The 15,266-nt window shown below is 40.9% G+C and overlaps 1 long non-coding RNA gene across 3 annotated transcripts in view; it reads left to right on the forward strand.

The window, feature by feature from the left end:
- Window positions 1–15,266, forward strand: part of LOC118319310 — a 128,532-nt gene that overhangs the window by 59,678 nt on the left and 53,588 nt on the right. For all 3 annotated transcript variants that reach the window (XR_007031450.1, XR_004795946.2, XR_004795947.2), the window contains one exon: window positions 7,993–8,064. This is a non-coding gene — a long non-coding RNA (uncharacterized LOC118319310). The remainder of the gene's footprint in view (window positions 1–7,992; window positions 8,065–15,266) is intronic.

The following is a 15,266-nucleotide window of genomic DNA, read 5'->3' on the forward strand; positions in this document are numbered from 1 at the left end:
GAAACCAACACGTTGGGTATTTTTGCTTGGTAAATGAACATGAAATCAATCATGATTCTCGCGAAATTTTCATATACTAGAATCATTTATTAGTTTTTAGCTCTGCAGTGCACATAGGCCGCACTTTGGAGACATGACAAACTGTTTTCGCAAAAATGTAATTTTGTGTAGTTTATGTAATAGTTTTCTTGCTTGCAGTCTTCAACAATAGAATTGCAGATTGAGTCGCTCGCATGCTTGAGTTTGAGTACACGTCCACATCAGTCGACCTGTAATACTGACAAAGCTAAACAACAGAGATAAGATCTATGAAATACATTCTACAAAATATAAATGTGCACTAATGGTTTGGGCAAAGAGCCTTGGATGACAATTAATGAGATAAATTGCAGCATTTTGCTCTTATTATCCAGCTGGCTGTGGTATTTCCACTCTGGTCATCAAACGTTAATCTCCTGTGATTAATTTTATCACACTGGATAATTTACCAAAGAATTCTAATAAAAACTTTGGGGAGATGAATGGACCTTATTTACCTACACTGAAATAATTGAGTGGCCCATGATTCACGCCCATGTCCACATTTATTGTGAAGTGTATACAAGGAAGGATTCATCTGCAGTTTGGGCTTCTTACTATGTGGAATTCAAGGATTGAATCCAAGGAATCTTATGGCATTTTATTGATGCCACCATGATTTTATAACAAGAAACTGCTTCACTTTATCTTTATCCATATATTTTCCCCACTATTTTAGTGGGGAAAATAAAAAGAACTTTTCTCATAACATGCTGCTATAAGCTGTTATGTAGCTTTGACGAGAAAAGTTTCTTGTAAAAGAAAAGGAATGATGGTAAAATATGTCCCTAATAACGTGAAAGATTTCTTATATTGTGACATCGATCTTGTGAAAATGAGAAAAGTTTCCTTTCATAACAAGCGATGCGCTGCTGTGGAACTGCCATATTTTCTAGAGTTCATAACAAAAAACATTTTGGTTGTTTATCAGAGCTTTGTATCGGAGTGTTGTGTGTCATCCTCCAGAGAAATGTCAAAAGATTCAGTATTTTCATGAAAAGCCACCGAAACTCTCCGCAGATGTTCTTTCAAGTGGACAGAACGACAAATACGTTTCTCCCCAATTAACATACAACAAACTGTCGCCTTTCTTAGTTTCGTGATAAATGCATTCTTAAATTCACAAAACGCTCACTGTAACACTTTTCATACACGCCACCCGAAAACGACTGAGCGAGCTACGCCGGTCATATTGAGCCGTGCTTCTGAGTGTGTTGTAGGAAATAGCGGTGATCTCTCAGTGGGGTCGCCGCCGGAGTGATGTAAGACAGGGGTGTGCACGGCGAGTGGAAAGGTCATCAGCGAGGCACCCATAAATTGTTCTGACACTCAAAACCTCAGACGCATGTTTCTAATCAGCTCGCCTTGCACTAATATTATGGCTGAAGAATTCACCGCCACAGTCATTAGTTGTTATCAGAGACTGACTGCGCTGTGGCAGGGCCCGGGGTGTGAGGGGCTCATGGGTTCAAAAGCCACTGGGAACGTGAAGGCATGAAGTATAATTATGAACATTCACTGTGAGTGGTTAGTGCAGATGGGGAAAATTCTGTATTTTTGCTCAAACCTGCTTGTGTTTCTCACGAGGCCGATCAAAATAATTGGTAAAAGCATCAGGACACGGGCGGGAAGCATTCTGCAGCGCGTTTCCACGCACGCATCTCGCTCCTCGGCTCCTCCAGCTGGATCGTCACTTTCGCTCACAACTGAACCAGTCGCAACTGCGAGTCCAAAGCCTAAAAAAACCAAATTTGTTTATTTGTATCCCATCCTGCCCACCGCGCAAGAAGCAATTATTCCACTCCATATATCTCACTGAAGACTGTTTGGATACCCATTCTGCACCGGGAGATGAGCTTGGCAGCCGTGTTTTGACAGTCATTTCCACAATAGAGCCCCTCTTTTCAAATAAGTCCTGCCAGTAATTTGCTCGTACATCTTCGGGAACTGCTCTTCCAGCCGTAAAAAAAAGCCTTAAATCCTGGAGCTAAAACAAAGATTCGGTGCTAAAGGAGATCATTTTTTATTTGTTTCTTTGTTTTGTCCCGTGCTTTGGGATGGCGTTATTGTGAGAGGAAGTGAAGCTGTTTCTGAGGGAATCATGTACTTCCTGTGTGTGTGTGGGTCTCTGAGGTTAATTATTACTGTACAGACAGTAATTTGCTCTTTGTATTGGTACTTATCTCCCCTCGCAGCTGGTGTGTTTTGCCGAGTGGACGGCCATTAATCAAACCTTTCTCTTGCAGGAAGTTGGACTATCCATCACCCCCCCCCCCGACCCCCCCCCCCCCCCCCCCCCTGCTCCTTCCTCTCTCTCTCTCTCTCTCTCTCTCTCTCTCTCTTTCTCTGCGCCCTCTGCGCCCTCCCCACCAGACTCTAAACCTTTTCATTTTACATACCCAAGTGCAACCTTGAATATCATTCCTGCATTTTTCCCCCCCCCCGCAGTGATGGGTTGAGTGAATCATGTGCACAAATTTGAGCGCTTTTTGCAGGAAGTGGGTGTGATTGGTTGAAGTGGGCTGTTTGTCTGTCACTCTGGAAGAATGGCTACGGCAACGCAATCAATTCACGTCCACTCGGCTGACACTGAAATACCTATTCACCGGCTACACTATTAATCACTGAGCTGTTAAAACGTGCTTTATTCTGCCTGTCAGACTCGTCAGAGGCTGAGAATTAAAAAACAGGACAGAAACACGCGAGGTCTGCTGTTATACAGAGCCGTGTTATTATTGAGCATAGTCTCCTCTGTCCACGTCTGCAGCGTCAGAGGGAGTTTCAGTTCTCAGTTCTATGTTTGAAAAAAGTTTCTAAATTAAACATATTCAAATTCAGCTTTCATAATACATCCTGTGCATTTTTGACTGTGGCGTCAGCTGAGTCAGTGGTATATTGGATACTTGTCGTATACAGTGTCTCCTACACGCTAAGCGCTATTTTATTTATGCTTGCCCTCTAACCAATACAATACGTTGGAGACCTCTCCAGGGTGAACCCCGCCCACTGTCAGCTGGGATTGACCCTTAATGGAGAAAGCAGTAAAGATAATGGATGGATGGATCTTACCGATACAAGCTGTTATAGTGAGAAGGTCGGACAGTCAAAGTCGTCAAACAGGTTTTTGCAGCCTCATCTTTGTTGGTAATTCTATCTTCTGCAGTGAAGAACACAAAATACTCCAACATGCTTTCAGATTGGGATTATGTAATCAGCACGGCTTTGCTTGCTGGTGTCCTAGTCCATTTTATATTGATTAGTTTCGTTTAATGAAAGGCCAATACTTTTTACGGACGGGTCAATAGGATGTGCGATGGTCCGCGCTGAAAACAAATCATAACAGTGAGGTTAAACGGTCTGTTGCACCTGAAGTATTTAAACTCTGACTTCAAACAGGTTATTACAGTTTGAATATTTAAATTTATTCCATGTTTGACCAAATTCACCTTTCAGACACTTTTTGTAGCCAGCTCAGACTCTTTCAATTCTCGACTTAGGAATTTTTTTCGCACACTCTTCCTGCAAATCACTTCAAGGTCTGAGACAATTTTACGCTTCTACTCACAGATTTTCATGAACCAGGGGACTGTGAGGGCCGCGTCAGACGCTTCAGCTTGCGTTTCTTGAATTATTCTGTGGTGGATTGCTATATAGGTATATGCTTTGGATAACTTTTCAAAGTATACTTATGTGGAACTGGGGACACACAAGTCGTGTGTTACTCCTGCACGTTAGGGATTCATTTCATGTTTCTCTTAAGAAAATGACACACTTATTTCATATCAAGGGTCTTTTTTACTCACAAAGCCTTGTGTCCATCTACTTCATACGGAACATCACTGGCCTGTCCTCACTGTCGGCTCTATTTTGTCCCTCTTTGCTGTCACTCTGCAGCAGATCTGTGAAACAGAGGGTGATCCGCCAGCTTCTACTTCTAAAGAGCGTTCACTGTCCTTTGTCTCAGATGTAGCTCACAGGCAGTGCATACAGTTAACACACTCACTCTCACACACACATACACACACATACACACACACAGAAAAGAAAAGAATCCTCATCATGTTTATGAGCTGTAACCCAGCTCCATCATGAAAAATCCAATCTCCTCAAAACAATGCAAGGAAGGAGCCTGTGAGGTGAAACGGTTCCCTGTTTCGAGGGTGCAGCCAGACGAAGAAAGCCTTGTTAGAAGGAAGAAAAAAAAGATACAAGAGAAAGAAAGAAAAAAAAAAAATCGAAGCACATTTTGTGGACACGGTGTGGAGAGGATTTCAGTAACAGAGGTGGTAAACTGAGGGGGAGCGGCCCTCCCGCCTGGTCCTGCTCCCGCCTCAAACCAAAATGCACTTATTCCATTTTTTTTGCCTGAGCAGAAGCATAAGGGCTCAAGCTGAGTAAAACAATGATTCAAGGTTGCGGTGATAAACGAGCGTGTCTGCTCTGATAGCAGAAGGTCATGTGCATCGGCCCCCAGTGTGTGTCTGCCATCTAGCACGCAGCACGGGTGCACTGTTGGCATGCCACGACACGACAAGCCCCCCCCCCCCCCCCCAGCTCCAGCGAAACACCGCGGTCCAGTTTCATGGTTTTGTGCTCTGCTTTGAGCTCGGTACACGCTTCACATGGGATCGGGACACAGGCAATTTAGCTTAACTTGTCCTGCAGATGTTGGATTATTATATTATGTATGTCTGTAGCATGAAGGCACGGCTGCTTGCGCTGCTTAAGGAGAAGAGCTTTGGTGGTGGGAACACGCTGGCTGCTGCAAAAATCAAATTTCAGAAACAGAATGATCAGACAGCTCCTTTTTTTTGCCCTCGCCTGTTTGGAATAATCCGGGTCTTTGTGCTGTTCACTCTCCTCCATGTTTGTTTATGTTGCCTTGGTGCACATTTCCCTGCCTGCATCTGTGCCGCGTGGAAGAACGCAACGTGTCGCTTAAAGGATGAAAAATATTGCCCCGAAAAGCGCTTTGTGGCACAGGAGGAAAGATGGTTTAACTCACAGTTAAAGCTCAAACAAATGATTCGATGCAGATCTTTTGTCTCCTCTTCACTTTCGCATGCAGTTCAGTTCTCTCTCAACCTCTTCCCTCCTGGGTACAGCTTTGACAAGTGCTTTACCCCTTCCAGCTTTCCTTCCTCAAACAGATCAATAATTTGTGTGGATGGGCTCTTATCTCTGTCCAAAGGAGGCTTTATCAGCCACGCTTAAATGGTGTTTCATGAAAATTCCTGGAAACCTAATCATCGGGACCGGATACAAAAAGAATAGAGAGGCCCCCCTATCAAAATATCAAGTGTGTTGATGCAAATAAGTTTCACTTATCTGCTCGCTGCACATCCCAGTAGAAAAGAAATAATACTATCAGCCGGGTGAAGAACTGAATGGAAGAATATCCTGAAACTGCGTTAATAAACAAGAGTGTATCTCACTGAGAGAACCTGACCGGAGAGCAGCGGCAGAAACGTGCTGATAAGCTCTGCGTATTTACAATTAGTGAGTCCCATCACCGCAAATAGTGCAGAGCAGGGTGACGGTAAAGCTAAGAGAGGTAGTCGTGTGTGCACATCCAGTGTTTTGTTCAGACCAGGAGGACAGCTTCAGGGAAATAATAATAAAGTGGACACTGGATTATTTAGTTGTGTTGAAAAGGTCAACATTTTGACCCGTCGTCGTGATCACACACATGGACATTAAACTAGTAACAGTATGCTGAAGTCATTATTTGTACAATACATGATACATAATCAATATACTATACATCATCAGTGTCTGAAAGAATCGAGACGTAATCCCACAAAAAATATCTAGTCCTGAAAAATGTCAATAGATGGTTATGTTATGTTATTTAAAAGGCAGAAAGTTTTACAAGCAAAATCCAAACATACCAAACTCGAGACGATTCAAAGGAGAAGGAAATGCATTATGTTAGAAATAAATGTGTTTTTCTAATAATGTGATGTGGCTGGTGGAGTGGGGTCAATTGAATTGTGTATTGATGTATCTTGTCATGCCGTACTTCTATATCTCAGGTATATTTGACTGTTTTTGATTCTTTCAGGGACTGATAATGTGTTTTACCTTCATTATGTATCTTATCATGAATCATAAATATAATGACGTCAGTCATGTAAACAGCTCTGTTCATGTATACAGAATCTTGCTCTTTGTCATATCAGCCATTTGGCTGCTGGACTCAAAATGTTGCCTTTACCCATAAATATATATATAAAGAAAATAAATCTGCACAGTGTGGAAAGCAAATAAACACTTGAGTTCATTATTGAATGTTTATTTACTGGTTTCCCCGTTTTCTTATCTTAAGATTGTAGATAGGGAAGTTAGACATTTGTACCATGTGTACTTAAGCTAAAGAATAATTCATATTTAAGTTTTCAGAGTATAAAAGATTTGATCCAACTCAGTGCCTCACTGACTTCCTCAGGATGTGATCGGTTAGATGTGCGTTGCACTTTCCTCTGCATCTTCCTCCACTGCAGGCGACTCTGCGCCCGAGGCGAGCTGCGATGAGAGAGAGCTTTGAAACCATCTCATCTGGGGTTAGTTCTCGAGCTCTTACTCTTCATCTGCAGATCGCTCCTTTATCTGATCACTCGTGTCTGGATCGGATCTATTTGTATGCAAAACAGGGACTTAACTCTCTGAGCGTGCGTCTACATCGCTGCTCGCAGCACATGTGGATTTGTAGATTCCTCTGGTGTTTCTTTGTGATCAGTGGAACAGTGCAGAGGGATGGGGAGACTGCAGAAACGATGTGCAACACATGTCATGACTCAGACTTAATTGTGTATAGAAAGTGGAAAAAAGGCCCCCTTCTTTAATCTTGTATGATATCTTGTATAATTGTATGGTTGTATCTGAAACAGCCACTGCAGACCTTTACAGTTAACACGCACAGACGAACAGTAACACAATGTACCATTCAAACACCCAATGAGGAAACACTTACAAGTTGACATTCAATGCCGTATAGTGATGTAATGTAATGATGAACGAATTGAATTTCTAAGACGTGGATTATGTTTGTGTGGAAGATGGATCAGCCTGTTAGTTTGTCCACTAGTTCTTCTTCTCGTGTCTGGACAGACTCTCAGCTGCTGTCTCCCTCTACTGTCTGAAGAATAACCTCCTTACATCACTGTACGGAGACAAACTGCCACCGTATATTGAATGGTCAAACGAATGCATCCATTCTGTATTCATAGTCTGTTGTGAGGCTATGTGTACGTCAGCATCTTCTTATCGTCAGTGGTGAACCTGTCAAATGGGCCTCCATGCACGCCTTAAACGAAAGAGATAAAGAGCCCGTCTGTGAGTGTGTTTCATGTGAACTAATCTGAATACTGTGGGCCCCCCCTTGTGGCTGAATTACATATTGTGGGTAAACTCCACACAGGATTACAGCACAAAGTCCCTGCAGGTCTGTAAAACATAGTGTACTGAGCACCTTATCTAAGAATTAATCCCACACACTCCTCTATTACAGCTTATGTCACTCTGTAGTTAAACCCACAGAATTCAACTACAAGGCAATTACAAGTTAGAGGAACCAGTGATGGGATTGTGCTGTTGATGAGAACAGCAGGGTGGCCACTCTGCTGCTCTACATACAATTATAAATCCCATTTAGAGAATAACCCATTTAGGAAATAACAGCTTGCACTGTTTTCTTAATTTCCACTTTAAAGTAATAAAAGTAACCTGCTATTAACGCACTCCCTTTTGTCCGGTAAATGTTACTGTTATTATGCCATTGTCTAGATGTAAATGCTGTAAAAACACTAGAAAGTTGCTTGAAGTTGGAAGAGATTCAGCTCAGTATAAATACCTAAAAGAAATATACACTGTCTGCTGAACTGTTGTATCATGTACCTTTGTTTTCTGCTGCAGATCCTCAAGCTTCCTACAGATTATTCAACGGGTTTGTGGGTCGACATCCAGCTCCTCCTGCTGAATACTACTGTAAGTGTAGGGGAAAAAATGTCACATTGGATAAAAACATCTGCCACACAAATTGAATATGCTCATGATTATATTCCCTGTCAGACTCAAAGGTGCAGGGATCAGTATTAGAAATAAATTCTTGAAATTGCATGGCAAAAATAGATAAATAATTGGATGATTGCTTGTTTCAGTATATTTTTTTTTCATGCAAACACTGTCCTGTTAAAGTTTTGAGAGGATTTGATATCACAGAGAAGATATTTAAGTTTTTTTAGTGTTGGTTGCACAAAATGAGCAGAATGAAGGCGTTGCCCTGGGCTTTACAAAATTGTGATTCTCTCAAGTTTTTTTTACACTCAATAGTCAAAACAAATAATACATTTATCAATAAAAGCTTGATTAAAATAATCATGTAAAGGCCCTCGAAAAGGAGGAGTTTTTATGTGTCGTGTGTGTAATGACTGGATTATAGGCAGATGACCACATACAAAGAAGAGCTGTAAAGCTGTACTGAAATATTAGAGAAAATGTCAATCAATACGACAATCTAACACTTATTTTCTATCACGCAGCACTAGCATCAATCCGTCCAACTTCTTAAACCAGTAATAAAGTGAAAAATGTTCCAAAAACACCAACATCAATTCATCAAATATACTGTGACTTGACTTACTTCTAAACTAATATTTTATATATACTGTATATGTAGTTTCATGAACAAAACATCAGCTTTCCAAGCCCTCTGTCCTTATCTAAGATATTCACTTGGAGCGAGCTGAGTTCAGTCAACACAAAATCATTCAGCACTCACCCCAACTTGCTCCGCGAACAACGACTTTTTCCGACGGAAACTCCGGTAACGCTCCTCCTGCACCGTAAGCATTCCACTTCGCAAAGACAATATTTGTCCCACGAAAATGAGCGAGGTCATGTGTATCGGCGGAGTCGATCTGCAACCGATCACGGTGAAGTTTAACAGCATTCGTCACCGTGTTCATTTATCATGGCGCCCGCTGCAGAGATCCATCAACACACGGACTTGTTTGGCCCTCCGCTGTTCCATCAGTTGATTGCTAAAACAAGACCTGCTTCGGTTGGCACATCTCTTCTTCTGTGGTGCGGATGAATCAAGTGTAGAGTTCACTCGCAGTGGTTTCCTGCCAAGAATTGGAACAATATTTTACTTAAATAAAAAGCAGATATTCCCTGTTATATGATATCTCTCCGGAGAGGGGTTTTGCAGTGAAAACTTAAAGTTCTACCTTAGAGAGAAAAAACATTGAAAGAATGTTTTAGTTATATGAGGAGATTAATATCTCTGCTGTGTCAGTGTGGTGAATATGGAGCTACATCAAATAGCTATTTAGCTCAGTTTAGCACAAGACAGTAAATGGGGGGGAAGCAGCTAAACTGTTTGTCTTAAATTTTAACACGTATCTATATTCTTTGTTTGATTTGTACAAAAATAGTTTGGGGAAAATTATTGTTATTGTTTTACAGGTACTGCTTTACAGGTACTGCAAGTGGTAACTGAAAGATATTTAGCATAGATGTGATATTGATATTCTAATGTAACTGTTGGCATGAAAGCCAGTAAATCTAGAACCCAAAGTCTCTTAAATTACTAAAATGAAGTACTTTTAAAAGTATTTTACCGATGAAGAAGCATACTGCTAATAAAACTCTTTACGACAGAGTATTTGGGCCAAATTAAAGAAAAGTAAATTCAAAGATTTCTAGAAGAAAAGTAGTAATTGAGAAGAAAGTCATAATATTTCAAGAAAAGAAAAAAAAATGACCTGTCATTTCCTCCTCCACAAAAGAGGTTATTTCCTCCATGTCCATGTGGTTTTTCGTTTGGAATAGACACTTCTTCTTTTTGCACAATCTTTTGATGATAATGTGGTGCTGTTGTTACCAAAGAGTATTTCATCATTTTTGAAACCTTTACTAAAGTAAAACTTTAGTAAACATTCTTTTTTTAATACAGGTGACCGTCTGATCTTCTGATATTCCCCCTCTAAAATGACACAGCCTAAAATTACAACTTTACTCTTGTAATATGACTTTTTTCTTGTTAAAAGTACAACTTTATTATGATTAAATTACAACTTTATTCTTGTAAATCTATGAAATTCTTCTTGTAATATTATGACTTTATTCTTGCTGTAAGTGGCACTGATACTCTGTCGTACTTATATACGTGGAGTGGCAGTTGTATTTCCATCACAGGCCTCGTGAGCTGCTGATAATGATTTGTAAAAGGACGACGTATGTTTAGAAACCGGCTTCATATCTGGGCTGTGATATATTTTACCACGTGAAGAAGGGATTAGATCACTTAGCGTCTCCCCCCTTTCGCAAGTTCAACACCTCTTTGTCTCCATCTGCTATCACTCTGCCGGCGAATGCGTGTTGGTGCGTGAGCCTGTGTGTGGTATTCAGTGGGTGGTTCCACTGTTCAGTACTTAAATTCATGGATCAAGTGCACTGACTCCTGTCCACTGCGGTATGTTACGATATAGTCACCCCACCACCGCCTCTTAGCGTCTCGGCAGTGTTCCGCAGCCAGCTGTTGAGGAACATCTGCTCTCACTGTTTCAGGGTTACTTAAAATGAGACCTGCTCTTAATGCTAAATTAACTCGACTGCTATATGCGCTCCCCTCCTTCTCTGGGAAATCTGAAACACTCATAGGGAGGAACTGTGTAATCTCTCCCCGTATAGCTGACTTACCTTGTCTCCAGTAAGAGTTGAGAAATACTACAAACAAAACACTTTTCCACTCACTTGGGCAGTAAATGTATGCTGCTTGTTTTTATCAACTTTTGCAGGTCATATGACACCTGTTGAAATTAGATTTTACAACCAACTCACGGTGTGTTCACTTAGATGGTGTAATAACAGTATTTACTCCTGGGATGTAAATGTATGAACATCCATAATCAAGACATAAAATACACAAAAGGTGATATAAAAAGTAGTGGAAAAATTACATTTTTCAAGTAATGTAAAAGAAAAAAATACTTTTGTGAATATTATGAATATTTTTCTTCAAAAGAGAAAATATATTCTGGTTGGTATTACTGTCCTTTAAAACAGCTGTTGTCCAGTGGTTTCCAAATATTCAGCACTGTGGGGAACAATGGAAATATGTTTATTGTCTTGGTTTGTAAAAAGAAAATCCTTGACGATGACATACATCAAAGGATGATCCATTTTTGGCTACATTATACAAAAAAGGTCATGTACTTTCATGTAAGGTGCTTTCTATTCCTGTTTCATTTATGTAACCAACATAATTTTATGCATTTGGCATGAAACATTTAGCATTCTACAGTTAAATTAGGTGAAACAGACAAGTTTCAAGTGTTCCTAAATAGATGATGAAATGAATCACTAATGGTATTTAACTCTATTCACAGGGTTACAATGTTATATTTAGGTTTAATGCATCTAATCCCCATCAAGACATTACACAGCATTGCAGGTCACTACAATGTGAGACAATGACTTATTATTAAAGACGAATGAATATATGAAAAAAAATGATATCGCCCAAGCCCATCATGAATGAGTAGTATACAGTATGAAAAAAAAATATCTCAGGAGCAAGAAAAGGCCGGCTATTTTCACGATTTCCAAATGTCAGAAAGTCATGATAATATCCAGGCATCTTTTCTGCTTTAACAACTGTAAATTCATAAGATCGTCAGTGTGTTGTATGGGGGAGACTTGTGAATCATCCAGCTGAAGGTCTTTTTTTTTTTTTGTTCCAGCTGGATTAAGTTGCACAGCTGCACTGAAATTGAAAGTAAAAATACGGGTTAAGATTGGGTTACACCTTAAATTCAAACTCTGACCCAGACAGAGTACATCATCCAGCCAACAAAGCAGCCACTTTACAGGATTCATTACCCCGTTTCTAGTTGTGAGCTTCGGAAAACAAAAAAAGGGAAAGAGACACATCAAAACTTCTCCAAGTACTGTAGTGACTTTGAGGTGAAACTTTTCCACTGACACCGCTCAGGGTTTATGCAACTGTGGAGGATCACTTGCAGCCATGGACGGCATTCTTCACGTTTCCCTTTTATCTGTATGAGCCGAGCTGTAATGTAGGGCCAGTAAATCACCGCTCGGTCTTTGTCTGTGTGGACAGAGCCGTCCGCTGAGCCCACAGCCGCCATACCTCTGCCTACTAAAAGACCTTATTTATGCTCTATGCTTCGCTGCACACTTTTCCCAACACGGCCCATTAATCTGAAGAAAAACTTGAAGGAGCTGGCTCATAGGGGCACATTCAATCTCAAAACACTCTATCATTGCTGGAATATGTAAAGGAAAGTTCCTAATCCCTTAACCATAAGCCTTTATTTCTTCCTTATCCCCCTTTTATTTGTGCATTGATTTCAGTCACAAACAAGTACTATGGGCATGAATCCAATGATTCACCTCCTCGCTGCTTCGCTGAAACGAACAACACTCAGTTCCAGTTAACACAGGATGCTTCGACATTCGAACAAACAAGTGTGAGAAGAATAATGCAGACGGTGACCAGTTTTCAGATTTTATTGGTGAGGAGCAAAGTGTTCACCCCCTCTTTTCCCGCTGTGCTTTATTTATTTCCAGGCCGACCGTCTTTCGGCACCGTCTTTTATGGCTCTCCCAGCTTGTGTCTTTATGGAGCCATAGGAAAATACACTATGTCGCGCTTAATCATCAGGCGGCCGGTGGAGAGGAGCCATTTCTCCTGTGTGGTCCCCGCTGCAGCGTCTAAAAAACTCCGACTCCACAGCCGCTGGAAAGCAGTCATCTCTCTGGCCGTCGCACTTGAGTGACGCTGCGCCACATCACATGTCTGGCTCCGGTGCTGAAAGCGCTGGACCCGAGTTGTGGAGGCGTCCTGAGGGTTTGTGCGTCAGGAGAGGAGGAGGGTCAGCCGCGAGGTCACCGACGTCTTCATCACGCAGCGTCAGCCGGGACACCTTTCAGTCGGATGAATGGACAAAAGCCCCTAGAATGCAGACTTGTGTGAGGTAGAAAACATCTCTGTGTGTCAGATGGATTCAGATTTATTGGCAAAAACATTTGTGCAGGTGTGTTTCAGGTGCCTTTATTCTACAAGTTGGAGGCGCCGCGGTCCGCATACCTCGCATGCTACCTCGCATAGTGACACATATGTATTTGCAGTGCTAAAGGGTCAGCATTTATCAAACCAGCTACAATATGAGAAAAAAGTCTGAAGGCGGCGTTGTTTGACTCTGACTGACTGCCTCTGCCTGCACGTACACCCATAACAAATCAGCCAATTTTTGGGGGGGTGGGGTGTTAATACGGGCCCCGTATGCCGAGCGACTCCATCCAATGATAGATAGGCCTGTGTGTTTCTCAGCAGATGGGACATGGGTGTAAAGATTGAGAGGGTGCCAGTTTCTTAATGGATGGTCATAACACATGATACCCAGTGTGGTGAAAGAGGCACTTGGTCTGTTTATGATTTTTAACAACTGACCATTGTCGCCCTGTTCGTCTGATCGTGGAAACGTATCTCTGCCCTCACATCGGTGTCAGTGAGGAGGGAGACGGCGAGGGAGTGTTTGGCAAAACTAAATCAACTTATCAAAGTTTGATAGAACCATGCCACGGCTCAAGGAGCTCAAGTTTTCGTCTTTTGGTGTCGAACCAAGTTTTTGCAGAACTTTTGAACAATTTTAATATTTTCTCACCACTGAACTGAACTCGTGCATCTCATGATTATCTGTCACTTTATTCATTTAGATGCAGAGCCATGTCCAGAATATTAATTCCATTTTGTTGCATGTCGTGTCATCGCATAGTCACTCTCAATTCCAATTCCACCTTTTATTTCATTGTTAAAATAAAAAACAGTCAAATAAGTATTTCAATTACATCAAATTACTTACTACATATGAACTATTATACCGGAGTGAAATGATAATTAAATATTGCATGTGATATAAAGAAAGGAAAGGTTCAGACTAGAGCTGCAACAGTTAATTGATTAATTGATTAGTAATCGATTACTAGATTAATTGTAAACTATTTAGATTATTGATTGATCGGTAGTTTTTATTAAAAAAAGTAAATAATCTTTGATTTCAGCTTCGTAAAAGTAAATATTTTCAGCTTTCTTTGCTCCTCTAGGACATGAACTAAATATATTTAGTGTGTTGACAAAACAAAACATCATCTTGGGGTTTTGGGAAGCAAGATCAACATTTTCACCATTTTATGATATTTTATGGACCAAACAACTAATCGATTATGAAAATAAACGTTAGTTGCAGCCCTAGTTTAGACTTTCATTTAAACCTCAAAAAGAACATCAGTATGTGTGTGCGTGTGTATGTGGCATAGACCTGATCATGCAGTTAACGGGGACTGGGGTCCAGAGTTGACGCTGCGCTGCAGACAGAGAGCAGCTGAGTACATAAACCCCCTCCCTGAACAATCTCTCCAAAACAATGACATTCCCATCAGCGAGTGTTTAGTCTTTCCCTGCACCGGCAGGGAAGGTCTGCCGGTGTAGGTCCAAAACAACCAGGTCACGAATAAATGCAGCTAAAAATGAAATATTATACTTACTGTAAGAGGGATCATCGGGGTTTGTGGATGCTTGAGCTCATTTACTCGAAATCATAAAGAAGTTTATATTATTGCCGAATATTTTCCAAAGAAATCCTCAGTCTTTCCACTCAGCCGTTGACTTTTATTAGTCACTGTCCTTTCAAGTATCAACTTGCAGGGACTTGAAACTAATCAAAGATTCTTTTTTTGCTTGGAAATGGAGTCATACTATAACTACTATCACTGCCACTACTACCATCATTACTATTACTAATACTTCTAAGTCAAATTGGCAACAACGAACCATATTATATTGTAAAATAAATAGAAAATAAAGTGTTGTGTATTGATTATAAGTCAGTGTTTTACTTCCTTTAACTGATCTAACTGATCTTAACTAATTTTGGAAAGAAAAAAAGGACAGTGTTGCCAGGTTGTACTCTGAGCTCCGACGACCCCAAAAAACGTAAAGCTCGACGGCGCAGAGCGGCAAACGCCAACACGATGCTTGTTTACATCTGCGCACATTGTTTATGTGGCGTGCCGCTCTGACAGGAGTCCTGTGGTGGGTTATTAGCGCGTGTGTCTGCGTTTGTGTGCAACGGGAGGCATTTTTGTGAGTGTGCATGTTT

Source organism: Scophthalmus maximus, chromosome 9 (genome assembly GCF_022379125.1).
Source record: "Scophthalmus maximus strain ysfricsl-2021 chromosome 9, ASM2237912v1, whole genome shotgun sequence".
Taxonomy (NCBI): Eukaryota; Metazoa; Chordata; class Actinopteri; order Pleuronectiformes; family Scophthalmidae; genus Scophthalmus; species Scophthalmus maximus.